The sequence below is a fragment of the Oncorhynchus gorbuscha genome, linkage group LG15 (assembly GCF_021184085.1).
Source record: "Oncorhynchus gorbuscha isolate QuinsamMale2020 ecotype Even-year linkage group LG15, OgorEven_v1.0, whole genome shotgun sequence".
Lineage (NCBI taxonomy): Eukaryota > Metazoa > Chordata > Actinopteri > Salmoniformes > Salmonidae > Oncorhynchus > Oncorhynchus gorbuscha.
The window spans coordinates 46,384,048-46,409,678 of NC_060187.1; the positions used below are offsets into that span (position 1 = coordinate 46,384,048).

The following is a 25,631-nucleotide window of genomic DNA, read 5'->3' on the forward strand; positions in this document are numbered from 1 at the left end:
CAGCTGCCGTCGGGGGATTCCGTTACCGCACAAACGGAGAGGGAATGAAAGAGATTTGAACAAAAGGAAAGACAAAACGATATGCAAAATAGGTCCCATGTAGGCGGTGAGGAAAGGAAACCGTAAAAGAACTGGAGAACGCTGGCCTGTGGAGGGATACAAATTTGTGTTGCCGATTCCCCCTTTTTTTCCCCCTGAAGTGACTGACTTGAATTTCATAGCACATTGACCTTAATTATATAACTTCCTCAACTAATTATTAACTTCCTCTATTGGTAACCGATACAGGGTAATCGTTAACAATATAATAGGTTGAATACGTCTACCCGAACTGATTATTATACCAATTTGTGTTAAGCCATTGTTTTCAATGGAGACTATTCTCTTCAGAGAAAGAGTGAGCCTAAAGTCTACTCTGACCATGCAGTGTTGAGCGTGTTGTACGGGGATTGTGCTGGGCTCAGGTGGTGCTATCGCAGCCGTTGTGTCCAAATCGCCTGATGTGAGAGATGATGAAATGTCTAGCCTGGTTGGCCCTCTCAATCCGAGCATTACTCTGGCTTTCTCCATCCTAGCTTCCATTTGTCCCCTGCAGATGTTACCAGAATCACAAGCCTCAACCCCCCCAGGCACTTCTGTAAATCTGAAAGGATTAGATATGTATAAGCATATAGGCTGACATGTCTAAATGCTAATTCGGTGTCCAGAGTTGCAGAGGCGGCGGTCCATTGTGACATACTGTATCTACGTGGCTCTGAGACCACCGTCCGTGGGGGGACCCACTGCCCCAACCATGCACCTCCCCAAAATTCCCAACCAATGCGGTTCCGCCGAAGCGGCTTCTATTCATTTGAATTTGAATTGCTTGAGCCGCGCTGAGATTCTGAGAAAGTATAAAAGCCAACAGTCCCAACATTCTAGAACACTGCAGTGCAGGTGTACACATTTTGAACTCCTCTGATTAGTGCTTTAGTCATCATTCCATAAGTGCAATGGTGCAAGTTGTCCATTTTGAACTCCTCTGATTAGATATTGTACTAGTGCTTTAGTCATCATTCCATAAGTGCAATGGTGCAAATTGTCCATTTTGAACTCCTCTGATTAGCGCTTTAGTCATCATTCCATAAGTGCAATGGTGCAAGTTGTCCATTTTGAACTCCTCTGATTAGTGCTTTAGTCATCATTCCATAAGTGCAATGGTGCAAGTTGTCCATTTTGAACTCCTCTGATTAGCGCTTTAGTCATCACTCCATAAGTGCAATGGTGCAAGTTGTCCATTTTGAACTCCTCTGATTAGTGCTTTAGTCATCATTCCATAAGTGCAATGGTGCAAGTTGTCCATTTTGAACTCCTCTGATTAGCGCTTTAGTCATCATTCCATAAGTGCAATGGTGCAAGTTGTCCATTTTGAACTCCTCTGATTAGTGCTTTAGTCATCATTCCATAAGTGCAATGGTGCAAGTTGTCCATTTTGAACTGGGCTGTGTGTACCGGAGTCGTATTCACTAGGCACAAAATGGAAGAGGGAAGAACTAACCAAACGTCCAATAAGAAACTCTTCTGTTTTTGTTTGTTGCTACAGTATGAATAAAGAATTGGACCCTAGCTTGCTTTCCCATTGAGCTTCCTTCATATATATATATATATATTTCCCTAAGGTCAGGAGGATATTGATCTAGATGAATGGAAATGATGTCCTTGATCAGCTTTATACCTGAACACACACACACACACACACACACACAGTCCGTGTTAATACCACACTCTGGTACACAGGAGGAGATGCTCCCATTAACCTTGGCATCCCTTCCAATGCAGTGGCCTTCCCCTCACACTTTCAACACCATTGATTACTGCTAATACAGTTCTATTGAATATAACTATCTCTCTCTCTCTCTCTCTCTCTCTCTCTCTCTCTCTCTCTCTCTCTTTCTCTTTCTCTCTCTCTCTCTCCTATAGGAACGAAGATGCTATCAACCAGATGGCCGTTCCCCCCTTCCCAACTCCTCCTTCTGTCCTCTCCTCCACTGAGGTGAGTCCTATTCTCTCTCACACACTCTTATGGCCTAGGTGGTCATCCAAAAGCTGAAAGAGCATCGCACTAGCCATGACGTTATGCGATAGCATATGCTTGGGCCTAAACACACACGCACTTCCAAAAGCAAACAGAACAACAACCGACATCGAGCTGAAATCGTGGGCCCTTATCCAAAACATGCATGTTTTTATTTGTGCATGTCCGATCAGTGCACTTACCTGAAGACATGGTTATTATTCAATTGGAAGAAATGACCGTGCAGTTGACAACTTTCTACTTTTGAATGTGTTTTTTCCCCCCATGTATCATCACCATAACCATCATTATTATTATCATTGTCCCAGGCTCCTCTCCCCACACCACCAGCAGCAGCAGCGGTATCAGCCTTGGCCCCCACAGAGAAGCCCCAACCTCCAGAGAGCCTGGTCCTCTGCAGGGGCCCCCTGGAGGCCTCCATCTCCATCAGCAAGGTAAGAGGCTCCACTCCCCACATTCTTACCTGTCCTGGGTCGTGTTAATTAGACAACGAACGTACGAAAGGGGACGGGAACAGGAAGGTATTACCTGGACCTGGTCCAATAAGAAATGATTGTTTTCCGTTGCAAAAAAATATATATATATTTTTTTAAGTGTTCCATCTGCCTTTTTCGTAAAAATGTGTGCCAGTGTGGTGATCATTTTGTGGCTTGGACCTCTCTCTCTCACACACACACACCACCTCACTCACACCACACACACCACCTCACTCACACCACACACACACACAGGGGCAGTCCAGTGTCGTCTCCAGTGGGAGCACAGCTACAGAGCTCATCTCAAGAGAAACAACACTCAAGAGCCTCCGAGAGGGAGAGACTGCCTCCAAGGTCAGCTGACAGGAAGCCCCCGTGACACTTCCTCTTTGCACCCTACACGTCTCGACCAGCTCTGTGAGCCTCAGTGTGCAGACTTTTGCAGCTGACTTTTTGTTACTGACTTGTTTACCGAATTAAAAGTCAAGCGTGAACACCAGGCAGACACTTCAGCACCCCTATCTAAATATACTTTCCTTTTTGAAGTTTTCCAGGCATAACTTACATACATAAAGAAATAGGGCACAAGTGAATTCAATCCCGTGACCCTAGTGTGTGTGTATTCATGCATGTACTTCTATGTGCTCTCCGCAGAAGCTCAAGGCCTCTGAGAAGGGGGCGGAGTCTTCGGAGAGCATGCCTGTGCCGGATGCCAAGGCCCTCCTGGAGCAGGTGAGGGTAACCTATTATACGCGAGGCAATGTAGGGCATTCCACAGCACTGCATGTAGGGCACTGGACTCCACTCTGTGGGGAAGGGGGAGTGAAGCAGAACGAGCTCATAGTATCAGACAACTCGTGTTTAAAATTGAACAGTAAAATGCATTATTCAGTTATTCACAACTCGTTGTCTGGGCAAAGATCTGGTAAAATATTTACTATGACTTCTGTTCTGCGTAGACTGCCAACCTGTCCAAGGTCTCACAGAGCTCCAGTAAGGTGCCAATGGTGAGCGCTGTGGACGGAGGGCTGGTGTCCCCCCCTGTAGCCTCCCTGCCCTCCTCCTGCACCGGTCCAGACTTTGAGTACTGCAGCAAAGGTATGGATCCCCCCTCTACCCTTCCTAACCTCCTAAACTCCTCCCTGGAGTCACACTCACATCTAGCAATCCATTCACAGTACAAGCCTGAGCCTTTTACTCAACTGTCTCATATTCTCTTCTCTGTGCAACACCTTGTAAGTCAACATCTGTTTTAAATTCCTTAGAAATATGACGCCGTCCAACAAAAATAGCAACTATGTTTGCCGTGACGTTTTATTACAGAATCTCTCTCTCTCTCCATCTTTCCTCTCTCCAGTAGACCCAGCCACTTGTCCTATCGTTCCAGGCCAAGAGATAGTCATAGAGATCGCCAAGGGTCGCTCTGGCCTGGGCCTCAGCATCGTAGGGGGCAAAGATACACAGCTGGTAAGATGACTAACTCTACTCCGGGGTGTGCGACTGGTTTCTACGTCATCCAGCAACAACGGTCACCAAAACGGATGTGAGCTTGACATTGGAATTTGATATGGGCTAATGAAACGGCATGACACGAGCCAAGGTCTGCCTTTATTCAAATAAAGTGTCAACTTTTAATTGATTTGCTTTTTACCCCGTCTGTTGTAGTCAATTTCTGTTTGGTTTATTTGAAGTTACAGCGCATTGTCTCAGCCAGAGGTGAGAAAGACACTGCAGAGAGTGGTCTAGCTCTCTCTCTCTCTCTTTCTCACTGCGATTCTCCTTAGTCTTCTGGGAACACACAGCAGCAGCCTCAGGCCACCGCAGAACAAAGGAGTCGCCTGCTATTTAATTGAATGTTCTGTAGCCGATTTGCCCAAGGATGAGCATTGAGAGAAGCATTCACTTTGTTTCCACTGATCTTTCCAGAGGTTTTCAGTCCAGTTAGTCATATAGCCTAGCTTTGATTCGCTGTTTCTCGCTCTCTCACTCACTCACTCTCTCACTCTCTCACTCTCTCTCTCACTCACTCACTCACTCACTCACTCTCACACACATTCACATATTCAATATGCTTTAATTGCATGAATGACAAGGTCAATGTTGCCAAAGTGATACACCAAAAAATTATGAAAGCAACAACCGTAAGAATCGTAGCTATAATACTAAAGAAAAAAATATTTGTTTATTTATTGTTGGTCGGAACCGGTACCAGAACAATGCAGCTTCCATCTAAGAGGTTTCCTTAAGTAACCTTTTGTCTTATGTAACCATACCAAACCCTTCAAATCATACTAATTTCAGAGGCTCTGATTTACGTTTACTATGTTACATCTGGTCTATGAGACCGGGCTGATATTTTATGTGGTTGAAATACCTTCCGCTTGCATAACAGTGCAAAGATGACACATAACGCGTGCGTTCGCAAATTCTCAAGAGCTGCTGAAAGAAATCCTATTACTCCACTCCTGTTCCTAAGACAAAATTAACGTTTGTTCTTTAATTTTACTGCAAGAAATGCATAATTCTGCAGGAGTTATTAACATATTATGTTACATGTTATAGGCCTACAGTCGGTGTCCGTATTTCAGTTACTATTCCATTTAACCCATATGTTAACTTACATTAGGAATATTCTATTTATTCATGGATGTCAAATGTGCATGTTAAAACAGCTTATTCCAAATAAGACCTTGAGCGGGATATGAGCTACAAAATGTTTGTTGCTTTTCTATTTTTAAAATAACATCAAATTGATCAGAAATAGTGTAGGAATTGTTAATCTTGTAAATGACTATTGTAGCTGGAAACGGCTCAAAATGGCCAGAAACAAAGCCCTTTCTTCTGAAACTCATCAGTATAAACTTGTCAGTTTATTCTTGTTCTGAGAAATGAAGGCTATTTCATGTGAGAAATTGCTCAAGAAACTGAAGATCTCGTACAACGCTGTGTACTACTCCCTTCACAGAACAGCCCAAACTGGCTCTAACCAGAATAGAAAGAGGAGTGGGAGGCCCCGGTACACAACTGAGCAAGAGGACAAGTACATTAGTGTCTAGTTTGAGAAACAGGCGCCTCACAAGTCCTCAACTGGCAGCTTAATTAAATAGTACCTGCAAAACACCAGTCTCAACGTCAACGGTGAAGAAGCGACTCTTGGATGCTGGCCTTTGTCGGCTCCGACAAAGTTCTGAGTGTCAGTAATCTTTCCCAAACTCAGCTGATTCATATAATCAACTAATCATCCAGCTTTAATCATTTGAATTAGCTGTGTAATGTTAGGGCAAAAACCAAAACGTGCACCCATTGGTGTCCCCAGGACTGATTTGGGAAACGCTGCTTTATCGTGTAGTGTGGCTGGTGTTACGAGCCGATCCCGGTGACTGACCATGGCCGGCACTGAGTATGCATACAAAATAATATGATTAGCCTATTGTGAGTAGTATGATTCATGTAATAGTTTGATTTTAACATTTACATGCTTTGCAAGAAGAACGAATCCCCCGTTAATCTTGGTTACATGACACATATGAAATCAAGCTACCTTGATGAATGCAGAAAATCTATATAAAAGTTATTTATTTCTTTTGTCACACCTTGTCTAACAAGACAAAGTTTCTTTGTGACAACTATTTCGCGCATAATCATAGAGAGAGGCTTGCGCTGCTGGTGTCGGCACATGCACAGATCAAACACACCGCTGCAGTTGGCGCAGCCTACGTCAGTTGCCGTAGTCCCGCAAGGCAAACGCAGAATGTGACAACAGAACTAAAGCAACCATTTGGCCAGGTTGACATCAAGATTTAAATCTGGTAACATCGCACAGTGTGACAAAATAACCGTAAAAAGCTGAATCCGACATACAGTGTGGAAAGGCCTTAAGGTGAAATCTCCTTCCAATGTTCAATCCCATTCCATCTTTCTCTGACCTTTAACCTAAATCAACTATTGGGGAAGTGAGTTTTTCTTATTATTCTCCTCCGGCAGTCAAAATTTGGTGTGAATTTCAATGTTGTGTTTTTGGGACTCTTTTGTTAAGGGTTCACTCTGGTCAGAGACAGTTCTCCATAAATGCTCTCTGCTTTTATGAACCTTTGTTGGATTGGTTGCACCCAGAATGTGCAATGGCCTTCTTTCAGTTGGCAGTAGAAGTAGAAGTCTTCCTCATGTTTTTGCAAAAATCAAGCTGCTGTTTTCCTGTGGATGTTTGGTGGGTGGAGCTCGCTCTCTCTCTCGCTCACGCTCTCTGGAGAATCGCTGTTGAGGGTTCATATAAATTGCTGATGTTTGAAGGTGCTGTCAATGAGAGCGGTTTAGGCAGGTGTGAGTGGTTGGGTCTAATAGTCACCATAAACAGTCCTAATGTCCTATTCACTGTCAATATCCCCTCTTTTCTCTCCTTCTACCTCTCGCTCTCTCTCTCTATCCCCCTCTGTCTCGGACTCTATCTAGGATGCCATAGTGATCCATGAGGTATATGAGGAGGGGGCGGCGGCACGCGATGGACGACTCTGGGCTGGAGATCAGATCCTGGAGGTTAGTCTATCTATCCTCTTTCTCTCCTCTATTTCTCTCTCCTTTCGTCACACATCTAACAAGTCTGTTAGCTGTGCAACAGAGAGCAAAATGGAATAATCACAGACCTCACTGCACCTTTTCAATCAATGCACATGGTAGTGTCGTGCTCCGCAGTGCACTAAACTAAGACGACGTCTCCCTCTACTGGCTTGCACTGAGATAAAGGAGTAGTTGAGTGAGTACCGGGCAGCCCCTGCAAGGCGGGGAGGACCACGAGCTCTGGGTGCCCTTGTCATCAATATCTATGTTTTTGATTTATTTTAAATAAATCATTTTGACAGTAACTCTCCAACAAGTCATATACTCCGTGTAGAAAACTGCTGGATCTGCAGGCCGTGGTGAAAACATTTGCACCCAAAAAGGTAGGACTTCAGGGGAGTCTCAAGTTGGATTTAATCAAATGGACCTTGAATGTTGCATCCCATTTGTGTCGGCTATTTGCAAGACAAAACCCGCTGAGTTAAACAGTGGCTGTATTTATCCTCAAGCCGAGTACTTTTTTTCTTAATTGTTAGGCTATTTTATGTGCAAATTTATTTTATTTTTGAAGATTATAAATGGCAGCTAAATACTGTATATAGGTGGGAGAACTCTGACCAGAGAAACTGAGTTACACCAGTGTACATGTGTATGTGTACGCCCATCCAGGTGAATGGCGTGGACCTGCGCAGCGCGGCCCACGAAGACGCCATCACAGCCCTGCGGCAGACCCCGGCCAAGGTGCGTCTGACGGTGCTACGGGACGAGGCGCAGTACCGCGACGAAGAGAACCTGGACGTGTTCAGTGTGGAACTGCAGAAGAAGGCCGGCCGCGGTCTGGGCCTCAGTATCGTCGGCAAGAGGTACAGTTGCTACTCTGACACACGGGCTGCGTCCCCACTCTCCTGATTTCTCACAAATTGTGCACTTCCGCATTTGCACACTCCCCGTCTTAGATTTAACAGTGGTGGAAACTCCCTCAAGCCAATGCTTACACCAATCAGCTTTTAAATCCATGAAGGGATTTATGCAAATGCACACTTGGGGAGGAGGGTGGAGAGTTGGGATGTGACCTCCGTGTGTCTCCGCTGCAGGAGTTTCACCCCTATCAGGAAGTGTAACGAAGGGTTAACCAGCATTTTCTCAGGCTAACAATGTCAGATGGATTTGAAAGCTGGAAAATGTTACAATTCTTTTGCAATACATTGGCTCGGCACCTGTTCAGATGGCTGTTGGTCTGCGTGCACTGTAGGAACGGCACGGGGGTGTTCATCTCGGACGTGGTGAAAGGGGGAGCCGCCGAGCTGGACGGCCGACTGATGCAAGGGGACCAGATCCTCTCTGTCGACGGCGATGACATGAGGCAGGCCTCGCAGGAGACGGTGGCCGCCATTCTCAAGGTAAGGGGAGGGGCCAGACCTATGGCTCAACATCACACCAACAAACAACCACACAGACTTGTAGACACAAGACTTGTAGACACAGACTTGTAGACACAGACTTGTAGACACAGACTTGTAGACACAGACTTGTAGACACAGACTTGTAGACACAGACTTGTAGACACAGACTTGTAGACACAGACTTGTAGACACAGACTTGTAGACACAGACTTGTAGACACAGACTTGTAGACACAGACTTGTAGACACAGACTTGTAGACACAGACTTGTAGACACAGACTTGTAGACACAAAACTGCCATTATAGACCAAATAAACCACAACTGCAGTCAGACAAAACAAAGAACAATAGTCACAGGCAAAACAAAGAACAATAGTCACAGGCAAAACAAAGAACAATAGTCACAGGCAAGACAAAGAACAATAGTCACAGGCAAAACAAAGAACAATAGTAGTCCAACTAAAACCCATAACAACAGCTAATACTTGCCCCAAAAATAACACAAACGAACATCCCCCTCACTGTCACAGACAAAGACAATACCCAGCCTGTCCGTAACCACCAAACTCTCCTTCCTTCTACCACATGGGGTCACCATTGGTACTGTTATTGTCAAAGCCTGCGGTGCTCTTCAGAAGTGCTTTTAGCTGCAGCGGCGAGGCCTTCCGGAGTGGTGGTTCTGGCTACAGTTGAGCACTTTGTGGAGTCCTTTTTAAAGTGGGTGCTTTGTGGACAGTTGCTACAGTGGTGTATACCTTTGCCAGCGCCCTTATCAAAGTATATAGTAGTATTCAACTTCTTGCTTCCGTCTATGACCTGGAGTGCGTATCCTGGCTGCAGTTGGGCGTTAAATGGGTTGTATTGTTGTCGTAGTATTGCACTATGGCTGCGTACCAAATGGCACCCCTATTCCCTATATAGTGCACCATATAGGGAATACGGTACCATTTTGGGACGCGGCTTGTGAAGTGGAGACCCTGTACGATTGAAGCGTGTGCCCTGTCCTCTGTCGTGGAGATCCCAGCAGGCTGCATCAGCCAGCAGTTAACTAGGATGTGGCTGTACACTCTGTAAGGCCTGGTCCCTAGCTGCTCTGCTTCGTGCTGTTGCTGTTGCTGTTGCGTTACCTGTGCCTCTGCAGTGCGCCAGGGGGGTGGTTCTCCTAGAGCTGGGTCGACTGAAGGCTGTCTCCTGGATCTCTCCCAGACACACCTCCCAGGGAAGCCAGGTGTGTGTGTGGGTGTGTGTGTGTGTGGGTGTGTGGTGTGTGTGTGATCTCGCCGGAGGAAAGTGTGTGCGGCCATTCTCACCCCTGCTGCCTGGGAGCTTGCATGCAGAAGCTCCGTCACACTGACTCTCCCTGGCTGCTGTGTCATTAATACCCACTGTCTCACCACCTCCTCCTCGCTCCATTCATCTCATGCATGGGAGCCAAAATGGCCGCCTGCTGGACGTTTACCAGACTCATTCTGGTGTCAGTGACTCACTCACCTTGCCCAAAACAAACTCGCTGCCACCGGGCAGCATGCCTCAGTGTGTTTCTTTTTTTTTCTTCTTCTCCTGACTGGATCACAGCTCAGTTTTCCCTCCCTTTCTCTCCCTTCAACAGATGAGCCACGTGATTGCCAACAGCACAATCGCCACGCCCCACCCCCCGCTAAACTCCACCCCCTCCACCTCTCAGCTCCTCAACAACGCCAGGAAGCCCATGACGGAGAGCATGACCTCATCAAAGAGCGCAGGTAGAGGACCACTTTGCTCACCTGGATTGGAACCTTGCCTCTCCGTCTGAACGTTGGTACTGCACTTTTGGTCTTTTGGAGTGCTGAGCTCTGAGGACCGGTATTGGATACCAGTCAGTTCCCTGTGTAATGCCAGTCTGTCCCTCTCTCTGTGTTATAGGAGCAGAGATGGGTGTGCGCACTGTGGAGATCACGCGGGTAAATGGAGAGCTCTTCTGTTCGGCTCACAGTGATTGCTGTGATCATCAGAAGATGAGTCTCCAACCAGACCAATCACCCTTCTCCTTCCCTCTCTCTCAGGGTCCTACTGATGCGTTGGGGATCAGTATAGCTGGGGGGAAGGGCAGTCCTCTTGGGGATATCCCCATCTTCGTGGCTATGATCCAGGCCAACGGGGTGGCAGCCAAGACACACAGGCTCAAGGTGCGTGTGTCAGTGTGTTACGATCCCCTTGCTGTCTATAATCTCTCACCATGGTGTGTGTGTTTTTTGTCCTTCAGGTAGGAGACCGGATCGTGAGTATCAACGCTCAGTCTCTGGATGGCCTGTCCCATGGGGATGTGGTCACCATGCTGAAGAATGCCTACGGTAGCATCATTCTCCAGGTAGAGAACCAAACACACACACACACACACACACACACACACACACACACACACACACACACACACACACACACACACACACACACACACACACACACTGCAAGCATGCACATGGAACTCATACACACACAGTTTATTAGGTACACCACCCCATTCACAAAAATTGATTTCTCACTCCTTCCTTTTTCTCACGTGACAGTGGCTTGCTATGAAAAGCAGGCGTGTAGGTATCGAGGCATTCAGTTACTGTTTATTTGAGCGTTACAGGCTACTACACCGCTCACGTCACAAAATACATTTTGAAATCTATGTTATTCAATTATTGCACCCACACTGCTTGCGCACGCCAACGAGCGTCTGTGTTGCCAAGGGCTAAAATAGAAGTCAGTTCTATTTGTGACGCAGATCGCGCCATAAGTCCTGCCTCTCCCGTCTCCTCATTGGTTTATAGAAGCAGGTACCCACGTGCCATCTCCTCATTGGTTATACCCACGTGGGTGACTGACAGACGAACGAGGTCAGTGGCGGTAATGCACCTAATTTATGAAAGTTGCCAATCGCAATATAAAGTCAAAAGAAGAAAAAGCCTAGAAGGAGGAAAGCTGACTAGAAACGATTTGGTTGATTTGTGGATTAATTGGCGGAGTAGAGGACCTTGTGTATTTCAGGTAAGATAACAACTCAATGTTTATATCCCAGGACAAATTAGCTAGCAACAGCAAGCTAGCGAAATGGGACAAATTAGCTAGAAAGTGCAAGCTAGCTAAATAGGACAAATTAGCTAGCAAGTGCAAGCTAGCTAAATAGGACAAATTAGCTAGCAAGTGCAAGCTAGCTAAATAGGACAAATTAGCTAGCAAGTGCAAGCTAGCTAAATAGGACAAATTAGCTAGCAAGTGCAAGCTAGCCAAATAGGACAAATTAGCTAGCAAGTGCAAGCTAGCTAAATAGGACAAATTAGCTAGCAAGTGCAAGCTAGCTAAATAGGACAAATTAGCTAGCAAGTGCAAGCTAGCTAAATAGGACAAATTAGCTAGCAAGTGCAAGCTAGCCAAATAGGACAAATTAGCTAGCAAGTGCAAGCTAGCCAAATAGGACAAATTAGCTAGCAAGTGCAAGCTAGCTAAATAGGACAAATTACTAGCAAGTGCAAGCTAGCTAAATAGGACAAATTAGCTAGCAAGTGCAAGCTAGCTAAATAGGACAAATTAGCTAGCAAGTGCAAGCTAGCTAAATAGGACAAATTAGCTAGCAAGTGCAAGCTAGCTAAATAGGACAAATTAGCTAGCAAGTGCAATAAATGTTATTGGTTCAGAGTTTGTTTTGATATTTTAACCTGTGTGTATCTCAGAAACAGCCGGACTTCTGAGCTTTTCGCGCACAACCGTGTCTAGGGTTTAGCCCGAGAATGGCGCAACAAACATAAAACATCCCATCAGTGGCAGTCCTGTGGACGAAAACAACTTGTTGATGAGAGGGGTCGAAAGAGAATGGCAAGAATCGTGCAAGCGAACAAACAGACAAATAACTGCTGCACAACAGTGATGTTCAGAATGACATCTCGGAACGCACAACTCGTTGGTCCTTGTCACGGATGGGCTATTTAGGGCTCCCGAGTGGCGCAGCAGTCTAAGTCAGTGCAAGAGGCATCACTGCAGTCCCTGGTTCGAATCCAGGCTGCATCACATCCAGCCGTGATTGGTAGTCCCATAGGGCAGTGCACAATGCCCAGTGTCATCCAGGTTTGGCCGGGGTAGGCTGTCATTGTAAATAAGAATTTGTTCTCAACTGACCTAGATAAATAAAGGTTCAATTAAAAAATTGCAGCAGTGGACCCGGTATCACTGGACAACTGAGGAGTGGAAAAACATTGCCTGGTCCGATGAATTCCTGTTCCGTCATGCTGATGGCAGAGTCAGGATTTGGCGTAAGCAACATGAGTCCATGGACCCATCCTGCCTGGTGTCAATGGTACAGGCTGATGGTGTGGGGAATGTTTTCCTGGCGCACGTTAGGTCCCTTGATACCAATTTAGCAATGAACGTTTCACTATGTAGAATCCATGCCCTGAAGGCGGCGTAAAGGGATCCGAACCAGGTACTAAAATGGCTGTACCTAATAAGCTGTCCGGTGACTGTAGACATACATAAACACAGTCTTGTACAGCTAACCTTGTGGATGGACACAATTCAGTCCCATTCAAAATCCTATTTTCCATAAATCCTAACCCATACTCTTGCCCTAGCTCCTAATCCTAGACCTAATTCTAAACCTAACATTAATTCTAACCTTAACTCTAAACCCCCTAGAAATAACATTTGACCTTGTGGGGACTAACAAAATGTCTCTAGTTGGTCAAATATTTGTTGGTTTACCATTCTTGTGGGGACTTCTGGTCCACACACACACACACACACACACACACACACACACACACACACACACACACACACACACACACACACACACACACACACACACACACACACACACACACACACACACACACACACACACACACACACACACACACACACACACATGTCCACAAACACACACACACACACACATGTCCACGAACACCCCACCCCACTATTCATATTCATATGGCCAAATAAGGTATCAGATTTCAAATATAATGACACCGATCACCCAATGTGTCCGCATTGTTTATTAATTGCAGATTATTTTACATCCATCAAAGACATTTTATTTCCAGATATGTCACCAAAAAATAAAAAATAATCCCAAACGCAAATTATTTCATTTTATTTGACCATGATGTGTATGTATTTATCAATGGGGGTGTGAGTGTGTATGCACATACATTCTCTATGTACCGTATGTGTGTGCAGTAGAAAATACTGCCGTGTGTGCGCACACCCGCCCATGCACTGTGTGGTTATCAGCTCCGTGCAGCCGGCTGGCAGTTTGGAGCACTGGGCCAGATAATCCCAGGCCTTTATGCTAATGCAGCTTTATCAGTCCAGCTCCAGGAGCCTCAGCACTGGGCTAGCCCTGCTGCATAGCGCTGATTACACACACACACACACACACCCAGGACACCCAGCAATTACTGTTGACTACTAACCCCCTCCCTCCACACATCCCCTTCTCGCTCAGTGTCTGACTCGATCTCTCCCTCACTCTCTTTCTAGTTTGTGCTGTTTCCATCTCTCGCGGTCCCTCTCACTCTTTCTCACTCCTTCCCCTTTCTCTCTCCCGCTCTTTCTCACTCCTTCCCCTTTCTCTCTCCCGCTCTTTCTCACTCCTTCCCCTTTCTCTCTCCCGCTCTTTCTCACTCCTTCCCCTTTCTCTCTCCCGCTCTTTCTCACTCCTTCCCCTTTCTCTCTCCCGCTCTTTCTCACTCCTTCCCCTTTCTCTCTCCCGCTCTTTCTCACTCCTTCCCCTTTCTCTCTCCCGCTCTTTCTCACTCCTTCCCCTTTCTCTCTCCCGCTCTTTCTCACTCCTTCCCCTTTCTCTCTCTCTCTCCCGCTCTTTCTCACTCCTTCCCCTTTCTCTCTCTCCCGCTCTTTCTCACTCCTTCCCCTTTCTCTCTCTCCCGCTCTTTCTCACTCCTTCCCCTCTCTCTCTCTCCCGCTCTCTTTCTCACTCCTTGCCCTTTCTCTCGCTCTCTTTCTCCCGCTCTCTTTCTCACTCCTTCCCCTTTCTCTCTCTCTCTCTCCCGCTCTCTTTCTCACTCCTTCCCCTTTCTCTCTCTCCCGCTCTTTCTCACTCCTTCCCCTTTCTCTCTCTCTCCCACTCTTTCTCACTCCTTCCCCTTTCTCTCTCTCTCCCACTCTTTCTCACTCCTTCCCCTTTCTCTCTCTCTCCCGCTCTTTCTCACTCCTTGCCCTCTCTCTCTCTCCCGCTCTCTTTCTCACTCCTTCCCCTTTCTCTCTCTCTCCCGCTTTCTTTCTCACCCCTTTCTCTCTCCCGCTCGCTTTCTCACTCCTTTCTCTCTTTCTCTCCCGCTCTTTTTCTCACCCCTTTCTCGCTCTCTCTCCCGCTCTCCCCACTCTCTTTTTCACTCCTTCCCCTTTCTCTCTCTCTCTCTCCCGCTCTTTCTCACTCCTTCCCCTTTCTCTCTCTCTCTCCCGCTCTTTCTCACTCCTTCCCCTTTCTCTCTCTCTCTCTCCCGCTCTTTCTCACTCCTTCCCCTTTCTCTCTCTCTCTCTCCCGCTCTTTCTCACTCCTTCCCCTTTCTCTCTCTCTCTCTCACTCCTTTCTCTCTTTCTCTCCCGCTCTTTTTCTCACCCCTTTCTCTCTCTCTCTCCCGCTCTCTTTCTGACTCCTTCCCCTTTCTCTCTCTCCCGCTCTCTTTCTCACTTTCTCCCGCTCTCTTTCTCACTCCTTCCCCTTTCTGTCTCTCTCCCGCTCTCTTTTTCACTCCTTCCCCTTTCTCTCTCTCTCCCGCTCTCTTTCTCACTCCTTCCCCTTTCTCTCTCTCTCCCGCTCTCTATCTCACTCTTTCCCCTTTCTCTCTCTCTCCCGCTCTCTTTCTCACTCCTTCCCCTTTCTCTCTCTCCCGCTATCTTTCTCACTCCTTTCTCTCTCCCGCTCTCTCTTTCCTTCCTTTTCCTCACTCTCTGTCTCGCTCTCTTTCTCACTCCTTCCCCTTTCACTCTCTCCCGCTGTCTCTCTCAAGCCTTTCTCTCTCTCACTCTCTCTCTCTTTCTCACTCCTTCCGCTGTCTTTCTCACCCCTTTCGCTCTCTCTCTCTCCCGCTCTCTTTTTCACTCCTTCCCCTTTCTCTCTCTCTCTCACTCCTTTCTCTCTCTCACTCCTTTCTCTCTCTCACTCCTTTCTCTCTCTCTCTCACTCCTTTCTTTCTCTCTCTCTCTCACTCCTTCCCCTTTCTCTCACTCTCCCGCTCTCTTTCTCACCCCTTTCTCTCTCCCGCTCGCTTTCTCACTCCTTTCTCTCTTTCTCTCCCGCTCTTTTTCTCACCCCTTTCTCTCTCTCTCTCCCGCTCACTTTCTGACTCTCTCCCGCTCTCTTTCTCACTCCTTCCCCTTTCTGTCTCTCTCCCGCTCTCTTTTTCACTCCTTCCCCTTTCTCTCTCTCCCGCTCTCTTTCTCACTCTCTCCCGCTCTCTTTCTCACTCCTTCCACTTTCTGTCTCTCTCCCGCTCTCTTTTTCACTCCTTCCCCTTTCTCTCTCTATCCCGCTCTCTTTCTCACTCCTTCCCCTTTCTCACTCTCACTCTCTCTCACTCCTTTCTCACTCTCTTTCTCACTCTCTCTCTCTCTCTCTTTCTCACTCCTTCCCCTTTCTTCCTCTCTCTCCCGCTCTCCTTTCTCTCTCCCGCTGTCTTTCTCGCCCCTTTCGCTCTCGCTCTCACCCGCTCTTTTTCACTCCTTCCCCTTTCTCTCGCTCTCCCTCCTTTCTCTCACTCTCTCACTCCTTTCTCTCTATCTCTCTCTCACTCCTTTCTCTCTCTCTATCTCTCTCACTCCTTTCTCTCTCTCTCACTCCTTTCTCTCTCTCTCACTCCTTTCTCTCTCTCTCACTCCTTTCTCTCTCTCTCACTCCTTTCTCTCACTCTCACTCTCTCTCTCTCTCCCTCCTTTTTTCTCACTCTCTCTCCTGCTCTCTTTCTCACTCCTTCGCCTTTCACTCTCTCTCCCGCTCTCTTTCTCACTCCTTTCCCTTTCTCTCGCTCTCTCTCCCGCTCTCCTTTCTCTCTCCAGCTGTCTTTCTCGCCCCTTTCGCTCTCGCTCTCACCCGCTCTTTTTCACTCCTTCCCCTTTCTCTCTCTCTCCCTCCTTTTTTCTCACTCTCTCTCCTGCTCTCTTTCTCACTCCTTCGCCTTTCACTCTCTCTCCCGCTCTCTTTCTCACTCCTTCCCCTTTCTCTCTCTTTCCCGCTCCCCCACTCTCTTTCTCACCCCTTTCTCTCTCTCTCTCTCTCTCTCTCTCTCTCTCTCTCCTGCTCTCTTTCTCACTCCTTTCCCTTTCTCTCGCTCTCTCTCCCGCTCTCTTTCTCACTCCTTTCTCTCTCTCTCCCGCTCTCTCTCACTCCTTTCTCTTTCTCTCTCTCACTCCTTTCTCTCTCTCACTCCTTTCTCTCTCACTCCTTTCTCTCTATCTCTCTCTTTCTCACTCCTTTCTCTCTCTCTCTCTCTTTCTCACTCCTTCCCCTTTCTCCTTTCTCTCTCCCGCTGTCTTTCTCACCCCTTTCGCTCTCTCTCTCTCCCGCTCTCTTTTTCACTCCTTCCCCTTTCTCTCTCTCTCCCTCCTTTCTCTCTCTCTCACTCTTTCTCTCTCTCTCCCTCCTTTTTTCTCACTCTCTCCTGCTCTCTTTCTCACTCCTTCGCCTTTCACTCTCTCTCCCGCTCTCTTTCTCACTCCTTCCCCTTTCTCTCTCTCTTTCCCACTCCCCCCGTCTCTCCCACTCTCTTTCTCACCCCTTTCTCTCTCTCTCTCCCGCTATCTTTCTCACTCCTTTCCCTTTCTCTCGCTCTCTCTCCCGCTCTCTTTCTCACTCCTTTCTCTCTCTCTCCCTCCTTTCTCTCTTTCTCTCTCTCCCGCTCTCTCTCCCTCCTTTTTTCTCACTCTCTCCTGCTCTCTTTCTCACTCCTTCCCCTTTCTCCTTTCTCTCTCCCGCTGTCTTTCTCACCCCTTTCGCTCTCTCTCTCTCCCGCTCTCTTTTTCACTCCTTCCCCTTTCTCTCTCTCTCCCTCCTTTCTCTCTCTCTCACTCTTTCTCTCTCTCTCCCTCCTTTTTTCTCACTCTCTCCTGCTCTCTTTCTCACTCCTTCGCCTTTCACTCTCTCTCCCGCTCTCTTTCTCACTCCTTCCCCTTTCTCTCTCTCTTTCCCACTCCCCCCGTCTCTCCCACTCTCTTTCTCACCCCTTTCTCTCTCTCTCTCCCGCTATCTTTCTCACTCCTTTCCCTTTCTCTCGCTCTCTCTCCCGCTCTCTTTCTCACTCCTTTCTCTCTCTCTCCCTCCTTTCTCTCTTTCTCTCTCTCTCCCGCTCTCTCTCCCTCCTTTTTTCTCACTCTCTCCCGCTCTCTCTCTCCCGCTCTCTTTCTCACTCCTTTCCCTTTCTCTCTCTCCCGCTCTCTTTCTCACTCCTTTCCCTTTCTCTCTCTCCCGCTCTCTTTCTCACTCCTTCCCCTTTCTCTCTCTCTCTCTCCCGCTTTCTCTCTCTCTCTCTCCCGCTCTCTTTCTCACTCCTTTCCCTTTCTCTCTCTCCCGCTCTCTTTCTCACTCCTTTCCCTTTCTCTCTCTCCCGCTCTCTTTCTCACTCCTTCCCCTTTCTCTCTCTCTCCCGCTCGCTTTCACACTCCTTCCCCTTTCTCTCTCTCTCCCGCTCGCTTTCACACTCCTTTCTCTCTTTCTCTCCCGCTCTTTTTCTCACCCCTTTCTCTCTCTCTCTCTCTCCCGCTCTCTTTCTCACTCCTTCCCCTTTCTCTCTCTCTCCCCGCTCTCTTTCTCTCTCTCTCCCGCTCCCTTTCTCACTCCTTTCTCTTGCTCTCCTGCTCTCTTTCTCACTCCTTTATCTCTCTCTCCCGCTCTCTTTCTCACCCCTTTCTCTCTCTCTCCCGCTCCCTTTCTCACTCCTTTCTCTCGCTCTCCTGCTCTCTTTCTCACTCCTTTCTCTCTCTCTCCCGCTCTCTTTCTCACCCCTTTCTCTCTCTCTCCCGCTCTCTTTCTCACCCCTTTCTCTCTCTCTCCCGCTCCCTTTCTCACTCCTTTCTCTCTCTCTCCCGCTCTCTTTCTCACCCCTTTCTCTCTCTCTCCCGCTCCCTTTCTCACTCCTTTCTCTCGCTCTCCTGCTCTCTTTCTCACTCCTTTCTCTCTCCCTCCCGCTCTCTTTCTCACTCCTTTCTCTCTCTCTCCCGCTCGCTTTCTCACTCCTTCCCCTTTCTCTCTCTTTCTTCCCGCTCTCTTTTTCACTCCTTCCCCTTTCTCTCTCTCCCGGCTCTTTCTCACTCCTTCCCCTTCTCTCTCTCTTTCCCGCTTTTCACTCCTTCCCCTTTCTCTCTCTCTCCCCGCTCCTTCCCCTTTCTCTCTCTCTCCCCGCTCTCTTTCTCTCTCTCTCCCGCTCCCTTTCTCACTCCTTTCTCTCGCTCTCCTGCTCTCTTTCTCACTCCTTTCTCTCTCTCTCCCGCTCGCTTTCACACTCCTTCCCCTTTCTCTCTCTTTCTTCCCGCTCTCTTTTTCACTCCTTCCCCTTTCTCTCTCTCCCGGCTCTTTCTCACTCCTTCCCCTTCTCTCTCTCTTTCCCGCTCTCTTTCTCACTCCTTCCCTTTTCTCTCTCTCTTTCCCGCTCCCCCGTCTCTCCCACTCTTTCTCACCCCTTTCTCTCTCTCTCTCCCGCTATCTTTCTCACTCCTCTCCCGCTCTCTTTCTCACTCCTTTCTGTCTCTCTCCCGCTCTCTTTCTCACTCCTTTCTCTCTCTCTCCCGCTCTCTTTCTCACTCATTTCTCTCTCTCCCGCTCTCTTTCTCACTCCTTTCTCTCTCTCTCCCGCTCTCTTTCTCACTCCTTCCCCTTTCTCTCTCTCCCGCTCTCTTTCTCACTCCTTCCCCTTTCTCTCTCTCCCGCTCTCTTTCTCACTCTCTCCCGCTCTCTTTCTCACTCCTTCCACTTTCTGTCTCTCTCCCGCTCTCTTTTTCACTCCTTCCCCTTTCTCTCTCTCTCCCGCTCTCTTTCTCACTCCTTCCCCTTTCTCACTCTCACTCTCTCTCACTCCTTTCTCACTCTCTCTCTCTCTCTCGCTCTCCCGCTCTTTCTCACTCCTTCCCCTTTTTCTCTCTCTACCGCTCGCTTTCTCTTTCCTTCCCCTTTCTCTCACTCTCCTGCTCTCTTTCTCACTCCTTCCCCTTTCTCTCTCTCTCTCACTCCTTTCTCTCTTTCTCTCCCGCTCTTTTTCTCACCCCTTTCTCTCTCTCTCTCCCGCTCTCTTTCTGACTCCTTCCCCTTTCTCTCTCTCCCGCTCTCTTTCTCACTCTCTCCCGCTCTCTTTCTCACTCTTTCCCCTTTCTCTCTCCCGCTCTTTCTCACTCCTTCCCCTTTCTCTCTCTCTCTCTCCCGCTCTTTCTCACTCCTTCCCCTTTCTCTCTCTCCCGCTCTTTCTCACTCCTTCCCCTCTCTCTCTCCCGCTCTCTTTCTCACTCCTTGCCCTCTCTCTCTCCTGCTCTCTTTCTCACTCCTTCCCCTTTCTCTCTCTCTCCCGCTTTCTTTCTCACCCCTTTCTCTCTCCCGCTCGCTTTCTCACTCCTTTCTCTCTTTCTCTCCCGCTCTTTTTCTCACCCCTCTCCCGCTCTCCCCACTCTCTTTTTCACTCCTTCCCCTTTCTCTCTCTCTCTCTCTCTCTCCCGCTCTCTTTCTCACTCCTTCCCCTTTCTCTCTCTCCCGCTATCTTTCTCACTCTCCCGCTCTCTTTTTCACTCCTTCCCCTTTTTCTCTCTCTCCCGCTCGCTTTCTCACTTCTTCCCCTTTCTCTCTCCCGCTCTTTCTCACTCCTTCCCCTTTCTCTCTCTCTCTCTCCCGCTCTTTCTCACTCCTTCCCCTTTCTCTCTCTCTCTCTCCCGCTCTTTCTCACTCCTTCCCCTTTCTCTCTCTCTCCCGCTCTTTCTCACTCCTTCCCCTCTCTCTCTCCTGCTCTTTCTCACTCCTTCCCCTCTCTCTCTCTCCCGCTCTCTTTCTCACTCCTTGCCCTTTCTCTCTCTCTCTCTCTCTCTCTCTCTCTCTCTCTCTCTCTCTCTCTCTCTCTCTCCCGCTCTTTCTCACTCCTTCCCCTTTTTCTCTCTCTACCGCTCGCTTTCTCACTCCTTCCCCTTTCTCTCACTCTCCCGCTCTCTTTCTCACCCCTTTCTCTCTCCCCGCTCACTTTCTCACTCCTTCCCCTTTCTCTCTCTCTCTCTCACTCCTTTCTCTCTTTCTCTCCCGCTCTTTTTCTCACCCCTTTCTCTCTCTCTCTCCCGCTCTCTTTCTGACTCCTTCCCCTTTCTCTCTCTCCCGCTCTCTTTCTCACTCTCTCCCGCTCTCTTTCTCACTCCTTCCCCTTTCTGTCTCTCTCCCGCTCTCTTTTTCACTCCTTCCCTTTCTCTCTCTCTCCCGCTCTCTTTCTCACTCCTTCCCCTTTCTCTCTCTCTCCCGCTCTCTATCTCACTCTTTCCCCTTTCTCTCTCTCTCCCGCTCTCTTTCTCACTCCTTCCCCTTTCTCTCTCTCCCGCTATCTTTCTCACTCCTTTCTCTCTCCCGCTCTCTCTTTCCTTCCTTTTCCTCACTCTCTGTCTCGCTCTCTTTCTCACTCCTTCCCCTTTCACTCTCTCCCGCTGTCTTTCTCACTCCTTTCTCTCTCTCCCGCTCTCTTTCTCACTCCTTTCTCTCTCTCTCTCCCGCTCTCTTTCTCACTCCTTTCTCTCTCAATCCTTTCTCTCTCTCACTCTCTCTCTCTTTCTCACTCCTTCCCCTTTCTCCTTTCTCTCTCCCGCTGTCTTTCTCACCCCTTTCGCTCTCTCTCTCTCCCGCTCTCTTTTTCACTCCTTCCCCTTTCTCTCTCTCTCTCACTCCTTTCTCTCTCTCACTCCTTTCTCTCTCTCACTCCTTTCTCTCTCTCTCACTCCTTTCTCTCTCTCTCTCTCACTCCTTTCTCTCTCTCTCTCACTCCTTTCTTTCTCTCTCTCTCTCACTCCTTCCCCTTTCTCTCACTCTCCCGCTCTCTTTCTCACCCCTTTCTCTCTCCCGCTCGCTTTCTCACTCCTTCCCCTTTCTCTCTCTCTCTCTCCCGCTCTTTCTCACTCCTTCCCCTCTCTCTCTCCTGCTCTTTCTCACTCCTTCCCCTCTCTCTCTCTCCCGCTCTCTTTCTCACTCCTTGCCCTTTCTCTCTCTCTCTCTCTCTCTCTCTCTCTCTCTCTCTCCCGCTCTTTCTCACTCCTTCCCCTTTTTCTCTCTCTCCCGCTCGCTTTCTCACTCCTTCCCCTTTCTCTCACTCTCCCGCTCTCTTTCTCACCCCTTTCTCTCTCCCGCTCACTTTCTCACTCCTTCCCCTTTCTCTCTCTCTCTCTCACTCCTTTCTCTCTTTCTCTCCCGCTCTTTTTCTCACCCCTTTCTCTCTCTCTCTCCCGCTCTCTTTCTGACTCCTTCCCCTTTCTCTCTCTCCCGCTCTCTTTCTCACTCTCTCCCGCTCTCTTTCTCACTCCTTCCCCTTTCTGTCTCTCTCCCGCTCTCTTTTTCACTCCTTCCCCTTTCTCTCTCTCTCCCGCTCTCTTTCTCACTCCTTCCCCTTTCTCTCTCTCTCCCGCTCTCTATCTCACTCTTTCCCCTTTCTCTCTCTCTCCCGCTCTCTTTCTCACTCCTTCCCCTTTCTCTCTCTCCCGCTATCTTTCTCACTCCTTTCTCTCTCCCGCTCTCTCTTTCCTTCCTTTTCCTCACTCTCTGTCTCGCTCTCTTTCTCACTCCTTCCCCTTTCACTCTCTCCCGCTGTCTTTCTCACTCCTTTCTCTCTCTCCCGCTCTCTTTCTCACTCCTTTCTCTCTCTCTCTCCCGCTCTCTTTCTCACTCCTTTCTCTCTCAATCCTTTCTCTCTCTCACTCTCTCTCTCTTTCTCACTCCTTCCCCTTTCTCCTTTCTCTCTCCCGCTGTCTTTCTCACCCCTTTCGCTCTCTCTCTCTCCCACTCTCTTTTTCACTCCTTCCCCTTTCTCTCTCTCTCTCACTCCTTTCTCTCTCTCACTCCTTTCTCTCTCTCACTCCTTTCTCTCTCTCACTCCTTTCTCTCTCTCTCACTCCTTTCTCTCTCTCTCTCACTCCTCTCTCTCTCTCTCACTCCTTTCTTTCTCTCTCTCTCTCACTCCTTCCCCTTTCTCTCACTCTCCCGCTCTCTTTCTCACCCCTTTCTCTCTCTCTCTCCCGCTCACTTTCTGACTCTCTCCCGCTCTCTTTCTCACTCCTTCCCCTTTCTGTCTCTCTCCCGCTCTCTTTTTCACTCCTTCCCCTTTCTCTCTCTCCCGCTCTCTTTCTCACTCTCTCCCGCTCTCTTTCTCACTCCTTCCACTTTCTGTCTCTCTCCCGCTCTCTTTTTCACTCCTTCCCCTTTCTCTCTCTCTCCCGCTCTCTTTCTCACTCCTTCCCCTTTCTCACTCTCACTCTCTCTCACTCCTTTCTCACTCTCTTTCTCACTCTCTCTCTCTTTCTCACTCCTTCCCCTTTCTTCCTCTCTCTCCCGCTCTCCTTTCTCTCTCCCGCTGTCTTTCTCGCCCCTTTAGCTCTCGCTCTCACCCGCTCTTTTTCACTCCTTCCCCTTTCTCTCGCTCTCCCTCCTTTCTCTCTCTCTCTCACTCCTTTCTCTCTCTCTCACTCCTTTCTCTCTCTCTCACTCCTTTCTCTCTCTCTCACTCCTTTTTTCTCACTCTCTCCTGCTCTCTTTCTCACTCCTTCCCCTTTCACTCTCTCTCCCGCTCTCTCTCTCCCGCTCTCTTTCTCACTCCTTTCCCTTTCTCTCTCTCCCGCTCTCTTTCTCACTCCTTTCCCTTTCTCTCTCTCCCGCTCTCTTTCTCACTCCTTTCCCTTTCTCTCTCTCCCGCTCTCTTGCTCACTCCTTTCCCTTTCTCTCTCTCCCGCTCTCTTTCTCACTCCTTCCCCTTTCTCTCTCTCTCCCGCTCGCTTTCACACTCCTTTCTCTCTTTCTCTCCCGCTCTTTTTCTCACCCCTTTCTCTCTCTCTCTCTCTCCCGCTCTCTTTCTCACTCCTTCCCCTTTCTCTCTCTCTCCCCGCTCTCTTTCTCTCTCTCTCCCGCTCCCTTTCTCACTCCTTTCTCTCGCTCTCCTGCTCTCTTTCTCACTCCTTTCTCTCTCTTTCTCACCCCTTTCTCTCTCTCTCCCGCTCCCTTTCTCACTCCTTTCTCTCGCTCTCCTGCTCTCTTTCTCACTCCTTTCTCTCTCTCTCCCGCTCTCTTTCTCACCCCTTTCTCTCTCTCTCCCGCTCTCTTTCTCACCCCTTTCTCTCTCTCTCCCCGCTCCCTTTCTCACTCCTTTCTCTCTCTCTCCCCGCTCTCTTTCTCACCCCTTTCTCTCTCTCTCCCGCTCCCTTTCTCACTCCTTTCTCTCGCTCTCCTGCTCTCTTTCTCACTCCTTTCTCTCTCCCTCCCGCTCTCTTTTTCACTCCTTCCCCTTTCTCTCTCTCTTTCCCACTCCCCCCCGTCTCTCCCACTCTCTTTCTCACCCCTTTCTCTCTCTCTCTCCCGCTATCTTTCTCACTCCTTTCCCTTTCTCTCGCTCTCGCTCTCTCTCCCGCTCTCTTTCTCACTCCTTTCTGTCTCTCTCTCCCGCTCTCTTTCTCTCTCTCTCCCGCTCTCTCACTCCTTTCTCTCTCTCTCCCGCTCTCTTTCTCACTCCTTCCCCTTTCTCTCTCTCCCGCTCTCTCTCCCTCCTTTTTTCTCACTCTCTCCTGCTCTCTTTCTCACTCCTTCCCCTTTCACTCTCTCTCCCGCTCTCTCTCTCCCGCTCTCTTTCTCACTCCTTTCCCTTTCTCTCTCTCCCGCTCTCTTTCTCACTCCTTTCCCTTTCTCTCTCTCCCGCTCTCTTTCTCACTCCTTCCCCTTTCTCTCTCTCTCTCTCCCGCTTTCTCTCTCTCTCTCCCGCTCTCTTTCTCACTCCTTTCCCTTTCTCTCTCTCCCGCTCTCTTTCTCACTCCTTTCCCTTTCTCTCTCTCCCGCTCTCTTGCTCACTCCTTTCCCTTTCTCTCTCTCCCGCTCTCTTTCTCACTCCTTCCCCTTTCTCTCTCTCTCCCGCTCTCTTTCTCACTCCTTCCCCTTTCTCTCTCTCTCCCCGCTCTCTTTCTCTCTCTCTCCCGCTCCCTTTCTCACTCCTTTCTCTCGCTCTCCTGCTCTCTTTCTCACTCCTTTCTCTCTCTCTCCCGCTCTCTTTCTCACCCCTTTCTCTCTCTCTCCCGCTCCCTTTCTCACTCCTTTCTCTCGCTCTCCTGCTCTCTTTCTCACTCCTTTCTCTCTCTCTCCCGCTCTCTTTCTCACCCCTTTCTCTCTGTCTCCCGCTCTCTTTCTCACCCCTTTCTCTCTCTCTCCCGCTCCCTTTCTCACTCCTTTCTCTCTCTCTCCCGCTCTCTTTCTCACCCCTTTCTCTCTCTCTCCCGCTCCCTTTCTCACTCCTTTCTCTCGCTCTCCTGCTCTCTTTCTCACTCCTTTCTCTCTCCCTCCCGCTCTCTTTTTCACTCCTTCCCCTTTCTCTCTCTCTCCCCGCTCTCTTTCTCTCTCTCTCCCGCTCCCTTTCTCACTCCTTTCTCTCGCTCTCCTGCTCTCTTTCTCACTCCTTTCTCTCTCTCTCCCGCTCGCTTTCACACTCCTTCCCCTTTCTCTCTCTTTCTTCCCGCTCTCTTTTTCACTCCTTCCCCATTCTCTCTCTCCCGGCTCTTTCTCACTCCTTCCCCTTCTCTCTCTCTTTCCCGCTTTTCACTCCTTCCCCTTTCTCTCTCTCTCCCCGCTCCTTCCCCTTTCTCTCTCTCCCCCCGCTCTCTTTCTCTCTCTCTCCCGCTCCCTTTCTCACTCCTTTCTCTCGCTCTCCTGCTCTCTTTCTCACTCCTTTCTCTCTCTCTCCCGCTCGCTTTCACACTCCTTCCCCTTTCTCTCTCTTTCTTCCCGCTCTCTTTTTCACTCCTTCCCCTTTCTCTCTCTCCCGGCTCTTTCTCACTCCTTCCCCTTCTCTCTCTCTTTCCCGCTCTCTTTCTCACTCCTTCCCTTTTCTCTCTCTCTTTCCCGCTCCCCCCGTCTCTCCCACTCTTTCTCACCCCTTTCTCTCTCTCTCTCCC

General features: G+C 48.9%; 1 protein-coding gene across 3 annotated transcripts in view; it reads left to right on the forward strand.

The window, feature by feature from the left end:
* LOC123997391 (inaD-like protein) overlaps positions 1–2,443 on the forward strand; it is a 144,115-nt gene extending 141,672 nt beyond the window's left edge. For all 3 annotated transcript variants that reach the window (XM_046301563.1, XM_046301565.1, XM_046301564.1), the window contains 2 exons: positions 1,960–2,032; positions 2,383–2,443. The gene's annotated coding sequence lies outside the window, so the exon portion shown is untranslated. The remainder of the gene's footprint in view (positions 1–1,959; positions 2,033–2,382) is intronic.
* Positions 2,444–25,631: the final 23,188 nt, after the last annotated feature.